At 41.6% G+C, this 27,991-nt stretch overlaps 1 pseudogene; it reads left to right on the top strand.

Annotated features, from left to right (window-relative positions):
* The first annotated feature begins 74 nt into the window (after positions 1-74).
* Positions 75-27,991, top strand: LOC139354655 (uncharacterized; annotated as a pseudogene).

Below are 27,991 nucleotides of genomic sequence, written 5' to 3'. Positions count from 1 at the left end.
CGTTTTGATGAGTGTTTCGAAGCTCGGACCATCTTTTGTTACGGATGTGGAGCGAAGAACACGTACAAGCCCAAATGCCAAAAGTGCAACCCTTCGGGAAACTACACTATGGATGCGTCGGTCAAGAACCACACGTCGCATCCGAGGCAGTAAAATCCGATAGTGGTTCCCAAACAGATAAATTAGTAGAATTAGTCTCAGACAAGTCGATCAACCAACCGGACGAACCCGTATCAACTAGTGTCAAATACCCACAGCCATATCATATTAGAGCAGCACGTTATGCAGCTGCTAGACAACGGATCTTCGGAGACGTCAGTTCTTGCATTCGCGTGCGTAAAACCAAGCGTTCAACCAAGCGAATGCGAAGTTTTTGGAAGAGAGTTCAAGGAAGTCGCCAAAAGCTGATCTCCGCACTCTTTATGAACTCAGACAGCCGATTGTATACCGACATAAACGTAGCTGGTCATCACTATGTGGCTCTACTGGACTCAGGTGCTTCCATAAGTTGCATCGGTGGTACGGCAGCAAAAGTATTGGGACAGCATCCCAAAATGCGCAAGTGTTCTGGCAAGATTCGAACAGCCAACAATGACGAGTGTTCAGTTGTCGGAAGACTTGAGTGTGAAATTACCTATCGTGAAATTACCAAGCCGGTACAGTTTTTTGTTATACCAGACCTTAAGCAAGATGTTTATCTTGGAATAGATTTCTGGCGTGATTTTGGATTACTCAGTAAGATTCTGGATAGTAAAGTCTCAGTTTCAGAGTTAGACGTAGGTCGAGAAGACGTAGCCGTTGAGTCGCCCAAAGTTCACGTGCTGTCAGCACAGCAAAAAGAAAGACTAGACTTAGTCATAAATAAATTACCATCTTATGAAAAGAACGGTCTAGGTCGAACACATTTGATGGAGCATATTATTGACGTAGCGGACGCGAAACCAGTAAAGCAGCGTCATTGGCCAATCTCGCCGGCCAAAGAGGATCTTATGTTTTCCGAGTTGGAGAATATGTTAGCGTTAGGCGTGATTGAAGAATCCAAAAGCCCATGGAGCAGTAACTGTGTTCTCGTGAGGAAAGGACAGAAAGTTCGCTTGTGTCTCGATTCTAGAGAAGTGAATAAGTTAACTATAAAGGACGCTTATCCACTACCGCACATAGACGGGATACTTAGCCGATTGCCTCCCGCGCGCTATATCACAGGCCTTGATATGAAACACGCTTTCTGGCAAATACCTCTCGAGGAAAAGTCCAGGCAGTATACGGCATTTACAATACCTAACAGGCCCTTGTATCAATAAAGGTGATGCCTTTTGGTCTATGTAACGCTGCTCAAACTCTGTGTAGACTAATGGATTTGGTTATTCCAGCGAAATTGAGGACGAGAGTATTCGTTTATTTGGACGACCTCTTGGTTTTGTCTGACGATTTCGAGTCGCACATGAAGCTGTTAGAAGAAATCGCAGGCTATCTTCGTGAGGCGAACCTGACAATAAACATAGCCAAATCAAAGTTCTGTATGACTGAAATTAAGTACCTAGGTTTTGTCATTGGTCACGGTGAGCTGAAAGTTGACCCGGACAAAGTAAGTGCAATCGAGAAGTTCCCTGCACCTACAACCGTCAAACAATTGCGCAGATTTCTCGGTCTAGCAGGTTGGTACCGGCGCTTTGTGAATAACTATGCCACGATTGCCGTTCCGCTAACTGATCTGCTCAAGAAAAATAAAGTTCTGTCGTGGACTCAAGCGGCAGAGGACGCTTTTAACCAGCTAAAAACCAAATTAGTCTCATCTCCAATCTTGAGGACACCAAATTTTAAGAAACCTTTCATTCTGCTTTGCGATGCAAGCCTGTACGGGCTCGGCTGTGTATTAGCTCAAGAAAATGAGGATGGAGTCGAATTACCCATAGCGTGTATGTCTGAAAAGCTGTCTAAAGCGCAGCGAAATTATTCGGTCACCGAATTAGAGTGCTTAGCAGTCATTAAGGGCAACAATAAGTTCAGAGCCTACGTTGAAGGTCAAGATTTTTGTGTCATAACTGACCACGCTTCACTTCAATGGCTAATGCGACAAAAGGACTTGTCCGGCCGTTTGGCTAGATGGTCCATTCGTCTGCAAGGGTTCTCATTCACGATCAAACATCGCCGTGGATCAGAAAATGTTGTGGCCGATGCACTTTCGCGTCGCGAAGAAGAAGTAGTGTCTTGCATCTCGGACGGAGGACCCATTATTGACTTAAGTTCAAAGGAGTTTAATTCAGAACAGTACCTCGAACTGAGAAAACGGATTCATGACAACCAGTCAAAGCTACCCGATCTCAGGGTCGTGGATAATTTTGTGTATAAGAGAACCGAATTAGCGAAAGGAGACTTGTTGCAGGAAGAGGAATCATGGAAACTTTGGGTTCCAATCAACCTCGTCCACCAGGTTTTAATACGGGCGCACAATTCCCCCGATGCTGCACACATTGGAATGAACAAAATGATTGAGAAACTCAGGCGGCATCTATTCTGGCCAGGAATGGTAACGCAGATTCGCAGCTTTGTTTCACAGTGTTCCATTTGCAAGTCGACAAAGAGCCCAAACAAAGTTCTTAGACCACCCATGGGGAGACCCACAACTTCAGACCGCCCATTTAAGAGACTGTATATGGATCTTCTTGGCCCATACCCACGGTCCAAGAAAGGAAATATAGGACTTTTGATAATAGTTGACCACTGTACAAAGTTTCACTTCCTACAGCCATTGCGAAAATTCACGTCACGAGAAGCACGTGTTTTACACCTTCGGTACACCAGAGTCCATACTCACGGACAACGGGTCGCAGTTCAAATCAGGTTATTTTAGAGCGTTCTTAACGAAATTCGGAGTCAGGCATATTTGCACAGCAATTTATTCGCCACAAGCTAACGCAAGTGAGCGAGTAAATAGATCGATACTAGCCGCAGTTAGAGCTTATGTCGGCGCTGACCACACTAACTGGGATCTAAATATCGATGCGATAAGCGCGTCTTTAAGATCTAGTGTACACCGCAGTACAGGATTTTCCCCGTATTTTCTCTGTTTCGGTCAGAACATGGTAGCCAACGGACAGGATTACGAATTGCTTAGGAATCTGGATTTGTTGACCGACGATGTGGCACTGAAAACACCTGACATGTTGCAAGTAGCACGCCAGCAAGCTAAAAAGAAGATTTCAGAATCACATGCCGCAAATGCTAGGGTATATAATTTGCGTAGCCGAACCGTTCAATTGCACGTTGGAGACACGGTATTCGCTCGCAGTTTCGCCCAGAGTAACGCAGCGAAAAAGTTTAGTAGCAAACTTGCGCCTGTTTTTATCAAGGCATCGGTGACGAAAAAGATCAGTCCGACATATTACGAGTTAACGAACGAAGCAAATAAGTCCTTAGGAGTATACCATTTGAAAGATATCAGAACCTAAAATGTGCATATCATGGAGCTGACTGACCCTTTGTTTCTTTCAGTTAACTCCTCTGTGAGGTCAATCTCTTGCCGAGTTAACTGTGGTGTGGGGCCAGTCGTAAATGGAAATAAAAACTTTTGAGAGAAATTAGAGTAAAGTCATTTTGCATGTAAATTCGCATATGTCTAACAGCTAAACGTAGAGTATAGCAGAGAGCAACGAATATCGTCTAGCTGACCCGCTTACACGTATAGTCTGTCAGCATAGCAGCCTCTCTTTCTCGCGCGCACCGAAAACGTGTGAAGGCGGAAAGGAGAACAGAATCTGGAAAGATCCCGTTAGGTGTGCTTAGCAACGCCGCAGCGTACAGCCAGCTTCTCGCGTCAAGAGTTCTCGTTCACTTCGTTTAAAACTTTGAATGAAAACGGACGCAAGGCTGCTGCCGTAAGTAGAATACAAACGGAAAATTACAACCCACGCGGTTCGAATTCTGTCTAAGTGTGTGTGCACCAGCCAAGTCTAAGCTAACAGGAGGATCATATATAATTTTACACCCAACTACTGGTAAATAAGAACGCACAAATTTAACCGCACAGGCAGGCTATTAAGTGGCGTGTATTTCTATGTATTTTTTTTTTGTAATAGGAAAGGAGAAGAGGTTCTGTCGAAGCCGGCCGGCAACATCAGCGCCAGCGCGGCGTGATTACACCGTTTTTAATTTCGCAACCGGTCGGCCAAGACGAGACTTTTTTTTGGGTGTCAGTTCAAGTCAACCTGCCACGGCGGGGTTGCCACCTGCGGACACGTGTCGCGCTAGGTGCCCCCTGCGATCAGCAAAGGCGCGAACATTCTGGAAGGTGACCTAGGCTACAGATTGCCGCGAACGGCGTAAATCTCTGGCCCGGCATCCCACCAACCGCATGCCACGTGCGGCCTTGTAGGAACCGCCCTAATCGAAGGAAGTCTACCTGAGTGACCACTGTGGCTAGTGCATAACCTCACCCACACGCGCCACGCGCGGCATCCACCGCCCCAGCTCTGGCTAAGCCATAGAGCGACATTTTGGAGGGTTATGGTACCAGTACAGCAGTCATTTTTGGACCACTGATCGAAGCCGTGGTCATACTTGGATGAGGAAGTGAACGGATACCGGATGTGACTTTTGCTGCTACACCCACATCGCCTCACCAACACGCGCCACGCGCGGCAAAGGAAGTCTCAGCTCTGACTAGTCCAGTGAGCAGTATCTCGGAAGGCGTGTTGTAAGCGCAGCAGACCCGGCACTTCGCCCGTATTCGCCACGTGCGGCTTGCCGATGGGAATAGCCTCGCCATAGGCGAATGTATTCGAAGGAGAGCAACAGACCCGGCACTTCGCCCGTATTCGCCACGTGCGGCTTGCCGATGTGAAGAGCCTCGCCATAGGCGAATGAATTTGGAGGAAAGCATCGATTGATCAGACCCGCTGTCTGGCATGCGAAGACGCAGATCCCTTCGTATGTAGTGAGCTGTCGGAGGCGCTAACTTTTGTGTAGTTTAACTTTCGATCTATGTAGAGTAATTTTTCGGTACTAGCTCATGTAGCGTACCTTTGTATTGACTTAGTAGTAATTTTTCTTTGAGTTCTGACAATGACCATCCGTACATTCCACATAACTGATCTTGTCAGAAATTAATATGATAACTTGTCTTAAAAGCATCCTTGCACAGCGTCTTCGATGGGCCCACCGAACCTGCATCGCCGGAGTTTTGCGTAAGTGAAATATTGTTACCACCATATTGATTTTCTGACATTTGACCCATATATAAACGATATTATGATTATGCGTGCCAAAGCAAACGGACGATTATTCGGTCAGATTGAGTCTTGTTATATTTTGAGTTAAATTTGATTTTTAAAGATGAAAGAGTTTAAGTTGTATTGAAATCATGATTGTAGTTTCTAATTTTCTTTTGTTAATTGAAGTTGATAGTTCAACAATGGTTGAATAAATTTGTAACACGGAATCGTGATTGATCTTGCTATGCCGCAGCTATATGAAGTAAAAATGTGAATAATGAATAAACATTGAATAAGGGATAACCGCAAACAATTTCACACGAGTTATCATGGTAGGGAGGGTACAGAAAGGGGCGGCAATATCATCGAGCCACCCTAACTCTTAATGTTTCCTGATTCGCTTGTGCCTTCAACGTCCGTCCGCGTGCCTTGAGTCCGTTTACACCCATTATTTTGTTGTTCGATCCTTTTAGATTACCGCTTAGTGCACTTAAAACTTTTTTCGCGTAGTACGGTGCGTGTTATAGAGAAGACTAGGAAGATCCCACGACAATCCGACGAGCTTAGCACCGAGCAATGCTAGAAGTGCACGAACCCGAATCTTCCTATACACTAGGTTATCCATAGCCTAGTGAACGCAGGCCTAAAAACCCTAGCTGTCTACTACAGCTTCAAGTTCCATTTGTTGTCTACGCGGATTTTGAATGCATTCTGGATCCGAAAAATCTTGAAGTGAGCCCCAAATTATTTAATATTAATGAGCATATTCCAATATCATATGCGTATTATATAAAGTGTGCTTTTGATTCTAGACTAGATAAATTTGTTTTAGAAACAGGAAAAAATTCGGGAGTAAGTTTTGTAGATGCATTGATAAAAAATTTAAGTAAATTGAGTGATGACTACTTAAATAAAATAGTTCCTATGAAAATGACTTTGGATGACCAGCAAATATTTGATAATTCATTGAGTTGTTTTATTTGTCAGAAAGATTTAGGGACTGATAGGGTTAGAGATCATTGTCATTTCACAGGTCGCTTTAGAGGTGCAGCCCACTCTAAGTGTAACTTGGATTATAAAGTTAACAAATTCATACCAGTATTTTTTCATAATTTTTCGAAATACGACTGTCATTTATTTATTCAAGAGTTGGGAAAGATTCCCGGTGAAATTTCCGTAATACCAATAAATAAGGAAAACTATATTTCTGTCTCAAAGAAAATAAAAAGTTAAGTGGAAATAGTTTTGAAATTCGTTTTCTCGATACATATAGATTTATGCCATCAAGTTTAGACACCCTAGCTTCTAATTTAGTTGATGATCAATTGAACACTGTTAAATCATTTTTCAGTAATGATATAGAATTTGGACTAAAGCGTAAGAAGGGTATATTTCCCTATGAATATTTAGACTCCGCTAGTAGACTCGAGGAAACTTCCCTCCCACCAAGGGAAGCATTCTATAGTAATTTAACGGAAAGGGAATGCTCTCAGGAAGATTATGATCAAGCTCTTAAAGTTTGGTCGCATTTCTCTTGTTCCACTCTTAAAGATTATTTAGAATTATATTTAAAAACTGATGTATTTCTTTTAACCGACATTTTTGAAAACTTCCGAAAAATTTGTATGCAAATTTATTCACTTGACCCAGCTCAGTACTTTACGACACCAGGTCTATCTTGGGAGGCAATGTTAAAATCTACAAATATTCAACTTGAATTGCTGACAGATATAGATATGTATAGATTTATTCAAAGTAGCATTCGAGGTGGTTTAGTTCAATGTTGTCATAGATATACAAAAGCAAATAACAAATATTTGTCAGTTTATGATTCCTCGAAGGAGTCTTCATTTTTAATGTATGTGGATGCGAATAACTTGTATGGTTGGGCAATGTCACAACCTTTACCATATAAAGATTTTAAGTGGATGTCTACCACAGATATAGACAATTTTGATATTAATAATATTCTAATTGTTGGGGCGGTGCGGCTTGATCGATGGAATTGTTGAAGCCCCAAGATCGAGTGGTACGCATAAAAATACGCGGGTACTTTTGGGTTTTTACGCGACGTGCGTAGGTGTTTATTATTACACTTTGAAACATGAACTGCTTAAGCCTAACTTAACTTAAGCGCTCCAGAGCAGAGCGGAGACTTAGGGGAGAGATGGAGAGGGAGAGCGGACGGCAGTGCGAGCGCGCGAGATATAGAAATCTGGATAAAACTGCCGCTCGACACTGTCTCCTGAAATTAAACGCGCTTTTGGCGTGAACATTCTCCCCCCCCTTGCGAGGACACCCGTAGCAAGAACCTCAGGATAGTAGGCTCAGGAATATGTTGGAAGTGTAGATCGGTCGTCCGTATGTAGGAGAGTGTGGTGGGCCTTTCCACACTTGTGGCAGTGATGACCACTGCGGCAGGAGTCCTTGGAATGATTGTGAGCCAAGCAATTGGAGCAGTACTTCTGGATATGTACTTCCTGAAGCCGATTCTGGGGGCTTAGCCGTAGAAAGTGGTGGCACTTCCGTAGAGGATGGATCTTTTGGCAGACTCGGCATTGGTAGGATTTAATACCTCGAGTACGTCTGCCATCCAAGGCGGGGTATGGAACCCAATATTCGGATGGAGTATTCTTAGGAGGAACTTTTTGTACGGAAACTTGCGTTGAATAGGACGAAATGATGTGTGGAACTGAGGCGGATACTGGCCTTGGAGGGTCGGATGGAATCGTCGGAGTAGTAGGACCGCTGTTTCGATGCAGCAATGTGTGATGCCGATCTTGGCAAGTGAGACAGTTGTGAGCGCTTGTGCAATCCCGGAATTGATGGCTACTTGCAAAGCAATTGGAGCACAACTGCTTCCTTTGGATATAGGCTAAGCGATCTTCTACCGTCATCTGTAGGAAGCGTGGACATATACGCACGGGGTGGTTCTTCTTCGAACACAGATCGCAGCCTTTGGTTATCGGAACTAACCTTGTGTTGAAGGAATTTATTTTTGGAAATTCTGCCTCTCGATTTGTGTCTTTGGACTGGACGTGGTGGAAATTGGCAGATCGGAAGCTATCGACGGCCTCAAGAGTTAGATGGCGCTCCGTCAAATATGCATCAAGCTCAAGCCACGTAGGAATTTCGGCTTTATTTTGGATGGATTGCTCCCATAATGAGAGAGTGAGCTTTGGTAGTTTTGTCGAGCAGATATAAACCAGGATAGGGTCCCAATTCTCAATATTAACACCGGAAAATTTTAAGGAAGTTAAGCAACCTTGAAAAGTGCGTTGAAGTTCCTTTAAGGCTGCTCCCGACTCCTGTGCTATGGATTGCACATTGAAAAGTGTTTTCAGGTGACTGTTCACCTGCAATCGCTTATTTTCGAAACGCTCAGTTAGGTTATTCCAGGCTGAGCGAAAGCCATCATTGGTGAGTGGGGATCTTGAAACTATGGAATGAGCTTCGCCACTTGTTTTTGAATTTAAGTGGAATAATTTTTCAACGGGCGTTAGACTCGGATTGTCTATGTATATTGCCGTGAAAAGGTCCCGGAAAGTCGGCCAGCGAAGATAATCGCCAGAGAAAACCTCTGTGTCGATAGGAGGGAGCCGACAGCCATAAGACGTCGAATTTTGGGACGGAACTACTGGAGCTTGAGGTATTTGGGAGGAGCCTTTTTGGATTTGTTCCATCAGCTGCGCGGCAAATATTTCGTAAGTGGAGTACGTTTGGTAATACTTGGACTTTAGTATGGATTTTGTGTCTGCGGCGCTCTCGCCTGCAGCTATAATGCAGTCGGAGCATATGTCGTATGCTGCCTTTACCGATTGCCACAAGGAATTGAGGTGATCGCGACGGATGTTACAGGCGGATAACGTTGGTGTAGGAGCACCTGGAGCGTTCACAGTGGCCTCAAAGTGGATCAGACAGTCAGCTGTGGCCATAAATCGGGTTAAAGCGGATTTTACTGATGTTGCCATGACGTTAAATAATTTAGAATTTTAATTCAAATGTAAGGAAACGGATTGGAATTAAATTGGAGTTTAGGAACCAATTAAGATTGTAAATATATACGGCCACACTGTCGGATAGGCAATAAATATTTATTATATCGGATGGTCGGACTTATGTAAAGAATTATGGACTTTAATATTGTATGTTTGGATGGAACATTTATTGTGAGCTCTTGACCCACTGTGCACTGGCGAAGGTATCGATATACGTATGTATGTGTGTACATATGTGGATTGCGAGTAGCAGAATAACGTTGCGGGAATGGGAGACTTCGCTTATGTTTGTATGTCGGTGCGTTTGTTTGTCACCTGCACAACTAAATTGCAAACGATTTGCTGGAGTAAATTTGTGGATATTGTCACTTTGTTTTTAATTTTAGAAATAGTTTAGCCGTATTTCTAGGTCGAGAAAAGTAGTTGGAGTGGACTGTATTAGAAAAAAGTAGTTCGAGTGGACTGTATTAGATTGTTTTTGTAAATATACACATGCAGCTGGAACACAGTAAAAAATAAAGAGTGCAAATCTTAAGGAAAAATTTTATGACCGGGAATTTTTTACTGCGGCTGAGTTATATTTTACACACGATTGGAATTGAAAATATATTTGACAAATATTTTCGTTGAATAGTAGCACTGAAATATTTACTGGAATTGTTTCAAGTGTGCAACCGTGGGCAAAGGAAACTGGAATATTGTCGGGCACAAGTAACGGAATTGAAATACATATATTAAATGCCGTTGCGTCGGATTAATCTCTTTTGGATTTAGACAATATATCATACAGAAAGTTAGTCAAAATAGGGTTCGAAAAACTGGCTGTATGACCGGCAATTATAGTAAGCGGAACTTATCTGGAGTGTTTCAAGCCTGCTGGGACAAAATCAAAGGAAACTCCAGGAGAGGAAAGTCCAAAGATTTTGAAATCCGGTTCGAACTGGACCAAAATGTTGGGGCGGTGCGGCTTGATCGATTAAATAATTGAAGCCCCAAGATTGAGTGGTACGCATAAAAATACGCGGGTACTTTTGGGTTTTTACGCGACGTGCGTAGGTGTTTATTATTACACTTTGAAACATGAACTGCTTAAGCCTAACTTAACTTAAGCGCTCCAGAGCAGAGCGGAGACTTAGGGGAGAGATGGAGAGGGAGAGCGGACGGCAGTGCGAGCGCGCGAGATATAGAAATCTGGATAAAACTGCCGCTCGACACTGTCTCCTGAAATTAAACGCGCTTTTGGCGTGAACACTAATCGATAGCAAATACGGTTATTTTTTGGAAGTGGACTTAATATATCCATACCGTTTACATGATCTTCATAATGATCTTCCATTTTGTCCGTCAAACTGTCTGGCCTCAAAAGAGGATAAGGTAAAACAAGGAAGAACGCTATAGTCGAGTACCTCGACTATCAGATACCCGTTACTCAGCTAAATAGGGATATGCAAGTAGCAAAGCGAGATTAAAATGCGCCACCTACCGGCGGTATACAGATTTAAGCGTTATGGGCGTTAGAGTGGGCGTGTCAAATTTTTTTTGGACCAATCGATAGGTATTGACAAGACCAATACATTTCAGTTAAATTTGTTTATCTAGCATGAAAATTGTGGGCGTCACAGGTTTTCGCGGTTTGTGGGCGGTAAAGTGGGCCTGGAAAACTTTTTTTTGGACCAATCGATAGGTATTGATGAGAACAATACATTTCAGTTAAAATTTTTTATCTAGCATGAAAATTGTGGGCGACACAGGTTTTCGCGGTTTGTGGGCGTGGCAAACTTTTTTTGGGTCAATCGATAGGTATTGATGAGAGCAATACATTTCAGTTAAAATTTTCTATCTAGCATCAAAACTGTCTGAGCCACAGTTTTGGGCGGTTTGTGGGCGTTAGAGTGGGCGTGGCACTCTACTGAAACAAACTTGCGCTGCGCAGGAATCTCAGGAATCTGCGTGCCTAATCCCAGTATTGTAACTCTCATAGTTTCCGAGATCTCAGCGTTCATACGGACAGACGGACAGACGGACAGACGGACAGACGGACATGGCTAGATCGACTCGGCTAGTGATCCTGATCAAGAATATATATACTTTATGGGGTCGGAAACGCTTCCTTCTGCCTGTTACATACTTTCCGACGAATCTAGTATACCCTTTTACTCTACGAGTAACGGGTATAAAAATTAATTGCTGACCTGGGAAATAAGAAAAATTATGTAATACATTATCGGAATTTGCAACAATGTATACAGAATGGGTTAGTATTGAAAAAGATCCATAGAGGTGTTCAGTTTTTACAAAAGCCTTGGTTAAAGAAGTACATTGATCTAAATACTTTACATAGGCAAAATGCAAAAAATAAATTTGAAAAAGATTTTTTTAAATTAATGAATAATTCTGTTTACGGAAAAACAATGGAAGATCCCGAGCGCAGGGTCGATATTAAGCTTGTTAGTACATGGGAAGCTCCGGATAGCTCGAAGACTGGACGAAAAGCACATTGTGCCAAAACTTTAATTTCAAAATCAAATTTTCATAGTGCAACTAAAATAAATGATAATTTCTATGCAATTCAAATGAAAAGATTGTCCGTTCTATTTAATAAGCCAATGTATTTAGGATTTGCAGTATTAGACTTATCGAAATGGAAAATGTATGATTTTCACTATCAATATATGAAGCCAAAGTTTCAGGAAAAGTCTTAAATTATATGGATACTGATTCATTTATCTATACAATAAAAACTGAAGATATTCGTAATGATCTTGAAGCAAAATTTGATACATCGGACTATTCAGATGAAAGAATTAATCTATATAACTTTAAAAGAGTTAACAAAAAAAGTTTAGGGTTTTTTAAAGATGAGCTTAACGGTAAACTCATGACAGAATTTGTAGGCCTGTGCTCAAAGGTTTATTGTTATAAAATAGATCAAGTTGAATCTTCACATAATAAAGCAAAGGGAGTGAGTTCACGAAATCTTACAATTGAAGACTATAAAAATGTTTTATTAACTGGGGCCTCACTATATGGTAATAGAACAATGTTTAGATCAAAAGCACATAAAATAACTACAGTTAAAGTAAATAAAAAAATTCTTTGTGGCAAAGATAACAAAAGAAAACGTAATGTTAATGGAACACAATTTTTAGAGTTAAGAAATGAAGACCATGGTACGACATCAATAAAACATCAGAGATTAATTGAAAAAGATATTTTAGAAAATGTTGAATGGCTAGAATCAAATTAATTTTGCTTGGGTGAGATGATACAAAATAATTATGTGAACGGTGGAGAATCATTAGGTAGCCTTAAATTTCAAAAGGAACATATTGAAAAAGAACTATTTTATAAATCAGTTGAACTGGAGATGTTTTATTATGATCGAGACCTTGGGAAATATAAATGAAAATGATTTTGAGATTGTAAAATGTTTTTTTATTATATTTAATTTTAGTTTAAAACATTGTACAAAAATGTTAATATTAAACTTAATATAAGATAAAATAAATATATAAATAAAAATTAATATACAAATAAAAATTAATTAAATAAATCATTTATTATACTACAAAATGTCTTCCTTGTTTATCCAGCTAGTCTTTGAAAACCCGAGCCACTTAACCAAAACTTTATTTCCTTTTCGCCTTACAACTTTTTCAACTAGGTATGTGTGGGGAAATCGTGTTTTTTTCAGTTCTTCTTTATAGAATCCGCCCTGAATCGGGCTACCATCTAAATCTTCAAGTAAGTATGTATTAGGGTATGTGTTCTTCACCTTTCTAATTTTAAAGATTTTTGTTGTATAGTTTGGGGAATACCCTTTCTCAAATACATGTTTATATTTACTGATACGAACGTGGTCCCCCTTACGGAATTTACTTGCAACAAATATTTTCAGGTGATTATACGATGTTTGTTTTTCATTTGAAGAATTGACTTTACTTGGACTCATTTTTATTGTTCTATGCTCTCTATTATTATATTTATTAATTAATTGTTTATACATATCTATCCACTTATATTTTCCATTGAAACTAAACTCACGCCACATTAATTCTTTAAGAGTTCTATTGAAACGTTCAACTATTGATGCTTTTAGAGCACTGAAGGTTGAATAATGATTTATCCTATAACTTTTCATTAATACCTTAAATTTAGAATTAAAGAATTCAGTGTCATCATCAGTTTGCAGGTTTCTTGGTGTTCCATGACCCGATTTAAATATTCTCTCCATGGCTTGGGAAACATCATTTGCATTTTTTTAATTTTAATGCCTCACCCCAAGCATATTTCGAAAATGTGTCTATAACAGTCAACAAGTATCGGTACCCATCATTAGATTTTGAAAAGGCTCCCATTTCAACCAAATCTGCTTGCCACAGATCGTTTATACCCCTTGTAATCACTCTTCTTCGTTGAAAGTTTTTTCGAGATGGTCCGTGCAACTCATTTACGATTTCTCGCTTAATCATATTCTTCTAATAGGCTGAAAAGCAACACCTTCTAACTCAATTGTGGTTTTTTTCGGTAATGATATCGGTTTTGTTACATATTTAAATATATAGTCCTCAATGGTTTTAATCTTTTCCAGAATTTTGGCAAAAATTTGGTCAGCGCTGTCTGCCCTCTTACTATTTAATTCAATTTTATTTTCTAAGCTTGAAATTTTTGTGAGTCGACGATTAACATTTTGAGTTATAATTTTTCTTAAATCTTCTCCCAACTTTCCGAGGATCTCATCAGTATATTGTTTCGTTGCTAGATCATTGTTGTCTAAAGGCTTAGATCCGTTTTTGATACGTTTATTTTGAGCATTTAGATTACCGTCCTCATCGATGAATAATCCCTCAGTAGAATAACCACGCCTTTTCAAATTTTCTGATCGTTCCTTATCAACAGAAAAATGTCCAAACTTGTCGACAGACATGATGTTTATAAATGTAAAACATATTTGTCCTTCCTATTTATACTCATTAATATATAATCCTTTCTTCACGCAATTCCTCTAATATTGAAAAAATTTCGTTATTGTGGCTGGTGTTACCCGCTCCTTTTGATGCTACTAAAATTTCCAATCGTTCGACTAACTCATTTACATCATTCCAATATACATAGTTTGGATTTGATTTCTGAAGAGTCATGTAACCAAAGCCTGTTTTTGAGCGAAGTGGAGTAGACGTTGTAGGACTGAAATCTTTGTCTATCAACTTCTTAATAATATGGCTATATTTGTATGCTCGTGTACCCTTGATTCTGTTATTAGGTTTAAAGCCTACTCTATGTATATTCGTTTCTAAAATAATTTTTTTATACATTTTCAAGTCTTGATCACCATAGTTTTCAGGTTTACTAAGAAAAATTAGAGAGTACAGACCAGGAGTCAGATCACAACTCATTCCACTAGAAAATGTTATTTTATTATTTTTAATTTTTAATTCTTTATCTCCCAAAGTTAATGAATTGTTTGCGCTTTTTTTAGGTCCATAACCCTTATCCTTATTTTCCTTAACAAGTTCATGTAAGGGTTCAGTAATAGGTTTAAAAGTTTCCTCCAATTGTAAATTCGTATGATTTTTGACTTGTTTGAGATCATCGAATTTTCGCTTCAAAGCAAATCTAGCTTTGGTTAACTGTGACAAAATATTCATTGTAGTATATTGTTCAAACTTTATAGGTGAAAGATTTAAAATTTCCGAAATTCATGTAGTCACTCGTCAGTTACTAAACAAATACTGTTTAGGGAACGCCAAGATCTGTAATATTTATATACCATTTCCGAATAAAAAAAAAGATTCGATACATTTTCTTCATTATATTTTAAAAAGTGTATTTATTGTCATATTCTTAAAATCTCAATCTTTTTAATGATTACTGACTTATTTCTAAATACAAATTACAAATTAAATACAATTACAAAATACTTTTATAAATATTAAATTTTCCATCAACCATTTCATTGATGATATCATCTTGAAGAGAGGTGTACCTTTCCGGCATGTACAGAATGTGCTCCTCCAACTCGAGAGCAATAGATTCTCCAACCTTTGTTGTTTTGCGCTCCGCCTTGAGGATCGGGAATCTTACATTTTCAGGCATCCTTGTCTTCGATAGCAGTTTCTTTTTATTAAATTTATTGAACTCTTTAACTACAATGTTCATCTGGTTTTCCTGATTCATGATGGTTGTTGAGTTTTTTGGACTTGATACAGTTGTTCCACGTTGTTTTTAGCTGTATTTTGATGTTTACTACCTGTTTAGCAGTTGTTCAGTACTTGTTTCGTAGTTGCTTACTACTTGTTTTAGCTGGGTAATAGCTGTTATTAGATGGTTATTTTCTGTTTAGTAGCTGTTAACTAGTTGTTTACTAGTTGTTATAAGCTGGTCACCAGCTGTTTTGAGCTGTTATGAGCAGTTATAGGCTTTTTTTGTTAAGAATGATCAAAAATTCTTGTCCTCTAGATGACGTTCGATGTGAAGTAAAAACTTAGACTGTGAATTTGAACGCGTGCAGGTCCACTTTTTATACCATACAGAGTTCACACATACACGTACCCATACATTGATTTTCAACCCCCCCAAATGTAAATTAACCATTTAAATATACCGGTTTTGACTCCACATTTTCTACGAAAGAAAGTAGAAAAGCGAGGCACAGGTGTCCACAGTTGTATGTATCAAAGTCTTGAACTCTATCGTAGTTGTATTGTATTCTATGTCCCAAGTATTTCACAACTTCTCTAGGTGGCTGAAGATTTCCAAAACTGTCGAAATAATGTATATTATTTTTATTTTTATTATATGCAACCCAATGTGTACCACTTGATCGTGAATTATCTAAGTTTACTATACCACACTCCCTACTTTTTGGTGCTTCTGGGAGTAGATCTCTCATAAACACCCCTCTAAAATGTGGGATATATTTCCTAGCAAAATGTATAATGTCGATATTTGATAGTGGTCTATTGGGTAGCAGAGAAATTAGTTTTTTCGCTTCTTAATTCCTTTCCCCTTACTATAAGGCTTAAGAAAGAAACCATAACCCTTTCTATAGGGCTTGAGATATAATCCTTCTCCTACAGCAACACTTTCAATTTTCCTATTGTGACGTTTTTTCTCCTCCATATCTTCCTTAGCCATTCTCGCATTGTTAATTGTTTTTGCAATTGCTGCACTACCACTTGCTAAACTACCAAGAGCGCTGAGGGCTGTCAAGATCGGCACGATTGGTAGAAAACCTCCAATTTTGGGTACATTAATTACACGAGGTACTTTAACATTTTTCTTAGAGCCCATTGATTGATGAATTGATTTACGTGCAACTTTAATTGCACTCATAATGTCTAATGGTTTTTGTTTTTTTAATGTCTTAGTAGCAGCATTAATTACAGTCGAAAGGTTTGTCTTCTTCATTTTATTCTTCAATATCTTTTTCCTTCCTTTCTTTTCCGTTTTATTCAATCCCATACCAAATTTTTTCTTGGCTTTCATTATATTTGTAACAAAGTATGCTGCTGCTCTTTCACCAAGACTGCTATCTGGTGCCTTGACACGCGACCAGGCTTTGTCAATTAATATGGAGTCTGCCCTATGTCGTTCACTCAATGCCTTGTTTTGAGAATATGCGATATCGTGCTCTTTGCAAGCTTCATCCAAGCTTGATCACCACGTTCCAACCGTTTCTGTAATTTTGTACCCGGTCCACAAAAATTATATCCCGGAATATGGGCTTCAAACGGTAATGTATTAATTAGCTTATCGACAAGACCACCACCGTGTTAACAATTAAAAATACGACTGATACGATTATAAAAACGTTTCCCCATTTTATTGATGTTTAATCATCAAAGATTTCTCATTGAATGAGGTACATTAGGTTAAAAGATGCGTTTAATAAGTCAGAAACAAAAAATTGTAGTTAGAAATATTAACGATGAAAACGAGAAAAATCTACCGCCACGACATAGTGCTCTCTTACCGAACACAATAAGGGCTCTAATTGTTGGGCCTTCGAATTGTGGTAAAACTAATATTATTTTAAGTCTAATAGAGAGTCCTAATGGATTAAAATTCGAAAATGTTTATATATTTTCAAAAAGTTTATATCAACCTAAATATGAGTACTTGGAGAAATTAATCAAACCGATTAAAGGAATGGGATATCATACATTCTCCCATAATGAGGGTGTACTAGACCCCAGTGAAGCTAAAAACAATTCCATTATGATATTCGATGACGTAGCTTGTGAAAAACAAGATAACATAAGATCTTATTTTTGTATGGGTCGACATAAAAATATCGACTCTTTTTATTTATGTCAAACGTATAGTCATATACCTAAACATCTGATTCGTGACAATGCCAACTTTATTATAATGTTTAAGCAAGATGATTTAAATATGCGGCATATATATCGGGACCATATTAACACTGATATGAATTATGAAACATTTGTGAAAATTTGTCAAAAATGTTGGGAGGATTTGATCAATTCATTATGATTTAAGGAGTAATTTCAATATAAAGCTTGGTTAGATACTTACAATCCCACAGTTTATCAAGAGATTTCAATATGTCTAGTGTAGTATGCACTTATATCGAATATCTACTGTAACAAGAGTACTTGAAACAAACACACTGTAACACTTTGTTGCAGTGTTTATATAAACAAAAGGCTCGGTCAAAAACCCTAAGTGGCCGAAACATGAGTCGATCGGCGCGCTCAAAGAAAGTGCAAGTGTCAGCATTCTGTTGCACACGCCGGCCGCTCAGCCAAACTCAAGTACATACACATGCCCTCGCGCTCCAGCCAAAGAGAGCATAATTAAATACACTTTATATACATAAGGTATACATAGCCATCTCTCTGCCGCCCAACTGTAAGCAGCGCAGCTACGAGAATTAGGCTTACTTAGATCCTAAGGCAAATTGTAAAATCAGAAACAACTTGACGTTGGAAGCGGCATTAACGCTGCTCCTGCCAAGCAAACCAAATAAATAAAGAATGTAACAAAACTACCAAAGAGATGCGTTATCAATAAAAATGGATAAAGATTATTAACATTTCCAACACAAGGAGTTTCACACAACATGGCGACCGTGACATTGGTCCTAAAGGATCTGGACCTGGATCTGGACATGGATCGGGACTTCGAAAAATAAGAAGACAGCAACCAAGGCGACAGCAGCAATCAAAAGCAACAAAGACGACAGCAACAACAAAGGCAACAACAGCAAAAACGGCAACAACAACAAGAACAAGAGAAGAAACGCAGTGAGTAGAGTGTGATGTGTGCCTAAAGAAGTGGCGTGGTCAAAAGATTAAAAGCCAGAAAGGCTCATCTACTGAAGCTGCTCAACAGCGGCAAAGCAATACAGTGGAACGACTCGGTAAAAATACATGCCGAAGTCGAATACCTAAAAAATTTGCTCTCAGAACGAAAAAATCAGACCACAGCTACAGCCACATCCACCTACCCTGTAATCCAAAATATTTCAAAAAATAAAAACGCATTGCCTCCTCCAGATAAAGTTGCCATACAAAAACTAAAGAAGACGTGCCCAGATGACTGCGAGGGACCACTGTGCTCCCCGTTCTGCGAGTACACCTGTGTAGCCAGCACCGGTGCCCCAACATAAAGTACACCTGTGCAGCCAGCACTGGTACCAAGGAAGTGTGAACCGACAGCGCTACCAAGAGCGCATAATTTTTTTATCTTTGCACTGCGTTGCAAAAATTTTTTTAATTGCACTGCGATGCATATTTTTTCATTTATATTATAAAAACAATTGTAAAAATTGAGCGACATAAAAGTTGCCGGATTAGAGTATGGCCTGAAAACCATACACAAAATAGGCAGGAAATTATATGTAAAATATGATAATAATTGGTCAAAAAGTAAAAGTAAAGTAAGATCAAAATTAATAATTGATACAAAAACAGTGGATTCCACTGCAAATGTTATTAATAAGGTAGAATCAAACCCCATAGACTTAGAATTAATTCATACATTGCTTATAATAATTGTTGTAATAATGTGCGCAAACTGTTTTTATAAACTTTATAAATTGCACAATAAATGTCTTAAGAAAAAATATATGAGCCAGGCAAATGATCTGGACAAAATTTAAACATTTTGGCACAAACAACATTATTATAAAAATATTGCTGTATTTAAATTTTAAAAAAAAAGTTAAAGAAAATGGAATAAAAAAACAAATAAATAAATAAAAACAAATTAATTAAAAATGGCTACGCTAAAAGCAATTGCAAACACATTTGATAGGGACATCTATTTTAGAGAAAGAATTCTGCAATTAGTTGCACCAACTTCAGTAAGCATTTACGAGATAGAAAACTTATATATTGAAACATTTAATTTAGATGCCTCTCCACTTATTCATTGCACAAGCACCCAAAAGGCAATTGTCCTATCAACCATCCCAGGGGTACAGGTTAGATCAGTAGTAGACGAACACCCAATACTAGGTAAAACAATAGTAATGATGGTCTCCAAGAAATAATTCATCTCCACAATATAATGGAATGGAATGAATTATATAAGCAGCTAAATAATATAAAAGTTGACTTTGACAAATCATATAAGTCACTTACTCAAAACAGGCCAATTCAAAAGAATACCATTAAAAAACATGTGGAAATTCTAGTAAAATGCTTTAATGAAGCACGAATACTAATATATGGCCAGAAGGAAAAATTAAATCAAGATCATTGGTCCCAAGTATCAAAATTTTTGATCAGACTACGATATAATTTAATATCAATTAAACAAAAGTTTAAGTTGGACATATCGGTACCAACTATACTTAACACCTCCCTAGCAGTTGAAACTGGTGATGAATCGGAATCAACAAAACAAACTGACAGTGACCAAATAGAATCAGAAGACCTTACAGAAACAAATCCTAAAATAGAAGAGCAAGATTTAAATAATCTTACTATTCCAGCTGTTTTAATGTCAGATCTAGATAATTCTACAGATTCTGATGATAATTCCATAATAGAAAATAAAATAAGAAACAATATCACAATGGCACAATCTAATATTGATTTCATTAACACAGCATCCAAGCTTATACCAGTTTTCGATGGTAAATCTGAAAACTTAACAAGTTTTATGGATGCATTAGAAATAGTAGAATCAATAAAAGGCGAACACGAACAATTAGCAGTTTCAATTATAAAAACAAAGCTAAAAGGTGTCGCCAGAAATCTAATCGGAGATGAAACAACAATAGCTGAAGTCATTTCCAGATTAAAAAACAACGTCAAAGGCGAATCTGTAGAAGTGTTGTCAGCAAAACTGATGAGCCTACAACAACGCAATAAGACTGCCAACCAGTACACACAAGAGGTTGAGCAGATGACGAAATCCTTAGAAGGTGCATTTATAACAGATGGCTTATCCCTAGAGTTAGCCAGACGTTATTCCACTCAACATGCAGTGAAAGCAATGACTAAAAATTGCCAAATAGATAAGGTAAAAACTATAATGCAAGCCGGTACCTTCAATACAATGAATGAAGCCATATCCAAATTTGTAAGCAGTTGCACAGAAGCAACCGGACAGCCAAACACTGTCCTATATTACAAAAATTACCCGCAGCGCGGTGGAAATCGCGGACGAGGTAATAATCGAGGTAATAATCGAGGTAATTATAACAATACCAGATATTATCAGAACAACGGATATAATCAAAACAATGGTTATAACAGAAATAACCAAAATAACAATTATAACAGAAATAACAACCGTGGTGGAAACACCAGCGGCGGAAACAGCCGTGGGGGAAACAACAACCACAATAACAATGTTAGAGTGGCACAAACAAATTCGGGAAACTCCCAAACACCTTTAGATACACGACAGTAAACAACATCAAAATTCACACTTTAAATCTCAGTCAAAATACATTTGTCACTTTCACGAACGTAGCAACAGGAAAAGAATTAGTTCTCTTACTAGACACAGGTGCGGAAATATCCTTATTGAAGGAAAATTCTGATAATTTTCAAAACATTCAAGATAATTACATCATAAACATACAGGGTATAAGTCAGGAAGTTACCAAATCAAAAGGCTTAACTTCTATTGAAATTCAAACTTCTAAGTACATAATTCAACATGATTTCCATATCGTAAATATGCAATTCGCTATTCCATGTGATGGAATACTAGGAATCGATTTTATCAAAAGATACAACTGTCAATTAGACTTCAAGCCGTCTGAGGACTGGCTTATAATAAGACCAAATAACCTAAAATATCCAATTTATGTTCCAATAGCATACAGTTCTGGCAACAACTCCCTAATTCAAATTCAAATTCAAATTCACTTGCATTATCCTTGAATGGAAATAGTTCCATTATAAATACAAACTTTTTTCCACCTATCGAATTGAATGGTCGATATGAGTGCGCTCTTATCGATTTTAATATGTATAATTCGATTCCAAATATTGATGAAAAAAATAACCTCTTCCACATCGGTGACAAGGTTATTACAATTCCAACTGGATCATATGAATTGAATGATATCACCGATTTCATTTACAATAAACTAAAAGACTATAACCTTGAAAGTACATTTAAAATTCAAAGTAATAATAATACACTTCAAGTTGAAATAACTACCATGCGAGAGTCAGTTTACTTTAATAAGGAAAGATCGGTTTGACAGCTGTTTGGTTTCCATCAAAAAGTACTAGAACCACATCCTACAAAAACCTATCGATCAGATCAGACCGTGAACATATTAAAAATTAATACAATTCGTTTGGAATGTAATATAATCAGCGGTTCATATGTAGATAATACACTGTGAGGAGTTGAATAACTCCCCACAAATAGAACCAGCAGCAGATGGCCGGCCGCTTACCAGATACGCGGCGAACTCGCGTAGTAACGGCGAGGCGGGGAGAACGAGAGAGTTTGGAGACCAAGGGTGGAGATCGAGAGAGAATGGAGACTTCGCGGGCAGAGCAAGAGTGCCGTGTGCAGAAGAGGATAACAGAACTCCACTGGACTTTGGACTCTCCCGTGAACTTTGGACCGGGAGAGGAAGTGCCACATCTCGGCAGTGGAGCGGCACACAGGCGTGCCACAAGTGGCACGGGAATCAGCGGAACGGCAGCAGTGGGCGGAACATCTATTGGAAGCGGTACATAAAGGACAAGTGGGTCATCCAGGAGGCACGGACTTTGGACCCAGAGTGGAGAGATCCAGCGGGCCGTGCGCAAAAGGGAAATAACGGTGCTTGGAGGCCCTATATAAGGCCGCAGAGCGCTGGCAGCTGGATCAGTCGATCAAGAGGAGTCAAGCCTTCAAGATCAGTCAAAGTACCAAGTGAGCAATCAGTCAAGCAAGTAATCTACGAGGGAGCTACAACCAAGCGAGTCGTCGGAAGCAGCGCCGTGGGAAGCATAGAAGGAGCAAGATCGCCACGTCGAGACGTTCGGGATTAGGACATCAGGAATCTCCGAATTGAGACACAGGTGGCTGAGTTCTGAAAGGCATCACGCGGCTAAGTCAAGGCGTTTGTTTTCTAACTTTGTCACGACCACACCCTGGCGAGTCGCCCGGCGGGTCTGTCAGAGACAAGCAAAAGAGTCCTACGACGAAGAGCCGTCAGCTTGGGGAGGAAAGTTGTCTGCGACCCAGCGTACCTTGCCCGACCAAGCAGGACCTGGCGTGACGGACGAGCGGTAGATCGATTTGTGGTTTCGAAAGGCGTCAGCCTGGAGAGCCCTGCGATTACCGGCGAAGTTCCCGAGCAGCGACCGCACAGCTCCCCGAGCGCCAGAACAACGAGATACTGGCCAGAAGACAGCGCAGAGGACATCGACAGCGACGCCAGCAGACATTTCCGGCAGCCACGTTACCATCGCCGCGCGGAGCTCATCGGGGAGCGCAGGAGCGTCGCGGACGTCACGCATTAGGGTGAAGCCGGGTGGAACGTTCGTCTGCGCTAGGCGTAAAGCGAAGTGAACCGCTAGGCAGTCTTCACTGTCAGCGCGAACTGAGCAAGAACCTAGCGGGACCGTCCGGGACAGAGCAAGGGACAGTATTGCCTCGAAAGGCGTCAGCCTGGAGAGCAAGGCTTGTTCACCCTAGTCTGAGAACGGTGACGCTTCCCTAAGCCCACAAGGCCGAATTCTCTGCGGGTCTAAGGCGCGACAAGCGACCCCGAGGCAACGCGTCGGCAAGCAAGCAGAGGCGGCCACCACGAGCGTCCCGAGACCCAGGATCCAGAGGAGGACGAGTCAATGCGTCGAGAAGCCAGAAGGAGGAGCACCAGCAGCCGACGGAACCAGAACAAGGAGACACAGAAACCAGCATAGCCACACACCCGCTGTACCAATACCACGAGAATAAATCCCACTGTTACCATTTGAACACTTTGTTTTCTCACTGATCTACGGGCAATCACGTCATATAAATTTGGTGGGACGAACACACAATCTTCTGAGCTAGCCGCACGAATCTCGTAGCGAGCAGACATACAAAAATCAGTTCGTTACATCTGGCGCCCAACGTGATTGTCCCAACAGTGAGAATAGCACAGTAAAAATGGGAAAGAAGTGGATTTACCGCCTCAAGAAGGAAGACTTCGCCCATGTCGCACAGAGGCTCAACGTCGCCCTGGAGGGCAGGCTAGACGACATGAGGAAGGCACTATCGGAATACTACTCCGAAACAGAGAACGATCCACAAGTCGTCGACATCTGGGCCGAGCTAGAGGCGACATACTACGACAGAGCCGGCCCAAGCATTACGTTAACGAACGCTGAAGGGGACAACCTGGTGGCAAGCCTGAGCGTTGACAACATACAGAAAGAGGCCCACAGGAGAGAGTCAAGCCAAGAAAAGAAAGCAGCAGCGCTGATCCCGAGACCAAGCCAGTCGGACTATGCAAAGGTCGCTAAGCAGGTCCGCGAATGGTCGTTCAGGTTCGACGGGGCGGAAAAACCATTCGAGTTCCTGGAGCAGGTAGAATGGTCCGCCAACACGTACGGTTTGGAGCTTGATATGATCCCTCGAGCGATGCCGGAGTTGCTAAAAGGAAGGGCCTTGAAATGGTTCATCGCCAACAATAAGCAATGGAGAACATGGGCAGAATTCATTGAAAGCTTCCACACATATTTCCTGCACAGAGACTTCTTCACCAGGCTGGCGGACCAGGTCCGGCAAAGGAAGCAAGGCTTCAGCGAGTCGTTCAAGGACTACATGATCGACATGCAGACGATGGTGAGGCCACTTAACTATTCTACGAAAGAGACGTTAAGGGTCATTAAAGAGAACTGCACCCCAAGCCTACGAATGTTCTTAAGAGCATACAAAGTGTCGGACCTGGACACGCTAATGATCCTAGCAGACGAGTACGAAGAACTTGAAAAGGAACGGGAAGTTTTTGCACAGGAGAACAAGTTCTCAAGGACCAAGTCGGCGTCACCAACACAGGTGACATGCAGAAGATGCGAGGAGACATATAACCAGGACATACGAGGAAACGACCAATGGTCACCACCACACCAGGCCAGACGACAGCAGGCAGAAGACGCACCACGCGGAGGCCATTGGGCACCACCCCCACAGCAACAGAGACAGCCAAACAATACCTTGTGGAGGCCGCCAAGCAACACACAGAGGCCACAAGAGGCCACCCATATCACAGACCCGCAGGAGGCCTGTCGGAAATGCGGTGGGAACGGACACTGGGCTAGAGGATGTCGTAACCAGCGGCTGCTGTTTTGCTGGATATGCGGCAAGGTGGGTGTTAGGAGCGTCGATTGCTGCCAACGATCGGGAAATGGCCAGCGATCTCAGCCGCAGAGAGGCGAGCGGGGATCGCACAATGCCACCTCTCCAAACTAACGGGCGAGCTAATCGAGGAGGAGCAGCAGTTGTCCGCAGCTGTGATGATTGGTGGGAAAAGCTACAAAGCCACAATCGACACCGGAGCAACGGCAAGCTTCGTTAGCGAAGAATTGGCGGACAATATTGCTGCTCTAGGAAAGATTACAAGGACGAGACGGCAAGTTAGGTTGGCAGATGGAAGGTGCGGCGGAATTAATGCGCAGCTCGAGGTGGAGGTCAAATTCGGCAACAAACAAGTGACCATGAGCCTGTTGATTTTACCCGGGGTAGTGGATCCATTAGTGTTGGGATGGAACTTCCTGAAACAAGTCGGAACCGAGATAAGGTGTGCTGGACACGAAATAATAATACCAGCCAGGAACCGACACAATGGATGGCTCGAGGAGAAGCTATCAGTAGCAGTCGTTCAACAAGTAAACGAGTTGGACGATACTACAGCGTTCCTTGAAACAGAGCTGGCAGACTTCAGCACAATGTCGGGAACATCGAATATGGCAGAACACCAGATCAAAATGAAGGACGACAAGCCAATCAAGCAGAGATACTACCCAAAGAACCCAAAAATGCAAGGGGAAATCAACGCAAAGGTGGACGAGCTTCTCCAAATGGGGTTCATAGAGCATTCAAAGAGCCCATTCAGCTCCCCCATCGTGATGGTGAAAAAGAAGACAGGCAAGTGGAGACTGTGTGTCGACTTCAGGCAGATCAACGCGAAGTCAGTGAAGGATGCCTACCCAATGCCCCGCATAAACTACATCCTAGATCAACTAAGAGAAGCGCGGTACATCAGCAGTTTGGACCTGAAGGATGGATACTGGCAGATCCCACTAGAAGAAAGTAGCAGGCAATATACAGCATTTACGGTACCAGGCAAAGGTCTGTTTCAGTGGAGGGTAATGCCGTTCGGACTTCACTCGGCGTCGGCAACGTTTCAGCGAGTCTTGGACCAAGTAATTGGCCCCGAGATGTCACCTCACGCGTTCGCTTACCAGGATGACATAATAGTGATCGGTCGCACGCTGGAAGAACACAAAAGAAACCTGAAGGAAGTGTTCCGGCGTCTAAAGGAGGCAAATCTGAGGCTGAATCCAGAAAAATGCCAATTCTTCAAAAAGGAGCTGCTGTACCTGGGTCATCGAGTGACTAGCGAGGGAGTAGGAACAGATCCAGAAAAAGTAGCCGCCATCGCCGAACTAGAACCGCCATCGACTGTCAAAGAGCTCCGGCAATACCTAGGAGTAGCGTCGTGGTACCGCCGGTTTGTACCAGATTTTTCCAGAATCGTCAAACCCCTGAACGACCTGCTGCGCAAAGGCAGTAAGTGGGAGTGGACACCAGAGCACCAGATGGCGTTTGAGGAGGTTAAGGCAAGACTCGTGGCAGATCCAGTGCTAGCATGCCCGGACTTCAGTAGAACTTTCATCCTGCAAACAGACGCCAGCGACTACGGCATCGGAGCGATACTGACCCAGGACACCGAAAAGGGCGAAAGAGTAATCTCCTACTCGAGCCGAACACTGAACGGCGCGGAAAAGAACTACTCGACAACGGAGAAGGAGTGCTTGGCGATCGTCTGGGCGATCCGGAAGCTCAGGCCATATCTGGAAGGTTACCACTTTAAGGTAGTAACCGACCACATGGCCCTGAAGTGGCTCAACAGCATCGAGAGCCCTTCAGGAAGGATCGCCAGATGGGCCCTGGAGCTACAACAGTACGACTTTGAGATAGCGTACAGAAAGGGTCAGCTAAACGTGGTGGCCGACGCATTATCAAGACAACCACTACCGGAAACGCTACGAGGTTTAAAGGAGGCATCGGCAACTACAGCTTCAGGAGGGTGCAGCTGGATCAAGGACATGGGCGAAAAGATAAGGACCCAACCGCAGAAGTACCCGGACTATGTTATGGATGGTGAGACACTGTACAGAAACATACCTCACCGAGCAGGCAGTGAAGACGTCGCGTCATGGAAGATGTGCGTCCCGAAGTCGCTACGAGAAACGGTGTTGAGGGAAAACCACGACGCACCGTCCGCGGGACACGTAGGAAGCCGAAGGACAATTGCACGGTTGGCAGCCCGATACTACTGGCCAGGCATGCATAGAGACGCCCGAGCCCACGTACGAAAATGCGAGATTTGCATGCGGTTTAAGCCCAATCAGATGCAGGCGGCTGGGAAGATGTTGACCCAAGTGCCGGAGGAACCATGGGCCACGGTATGTGCAGACTTCGTTGGACCCCTACCAAGATCTAAGCACGGGAACCAAATGCTGCTGGTCATGATAGACAGGTTTTCGAAATGGACGGAACTGGTGCCCCTACGCAGTGCGACGGCAGAGTCGCTCAAGAAGGCGTTTAGGGAGCGCATAATCGCAAGGTACGGGGTCCCGAAGGTGGTCATAACGGACAATGGAGTACAGTTTGCAAGCCGCATATTTAAAAATTTCCTGGCTGAGATGGGTATCAGTCAACAATTCACCGCGCCATACACACCACAAGAGAATCCAACCGAACGAGCAAACAGAACGGTCAAGACCATGATTGCGCAGTTCGCAGGACAGGACCAGAGAAACTGGGACGAGAAGTGGCCGGAGATTATGCTAGCAGTGAACACGAGCACATCGGAATCCACCGGCCATACACCGGCGTTTCTTACCCAGGGAAGGGAACCACGTCTACCCAGCAGCCTATACGATAAGGAAACCCTAGACACTGGACGAGCTACGGAGACCCCTGAGGAAAATGCCAACAAACTAAAAGAGGTATTCGAGATCGTGCGGCGAAATATGGAAAAGGCGTCCCAGGACCAAGCCAGACACTACAATCTGAGAAGGAGGCAATGGTCACCAGCGGTGGGCGACATAGTGTGGGCCAAGGAACATCACC

Source organism: Drosophila suzukii, unplaced genomic scaffold (assembly GCF_043229965.1).
Source record: "Drosophila suzukii unplaced genomic scaffold, CBGP_Dsuzu_IsoJpt1.0 scf_12, whole genome shotgun sequence".
NCBI lineage: Eukaryota > Metazoa > Arthropoda > Insecta > Diptera > Drosophilidae > Drosophila > Drosophila suzukii.
This window is presented reverse-complemented; position numbering and strand designations above follow the sequence as displayed.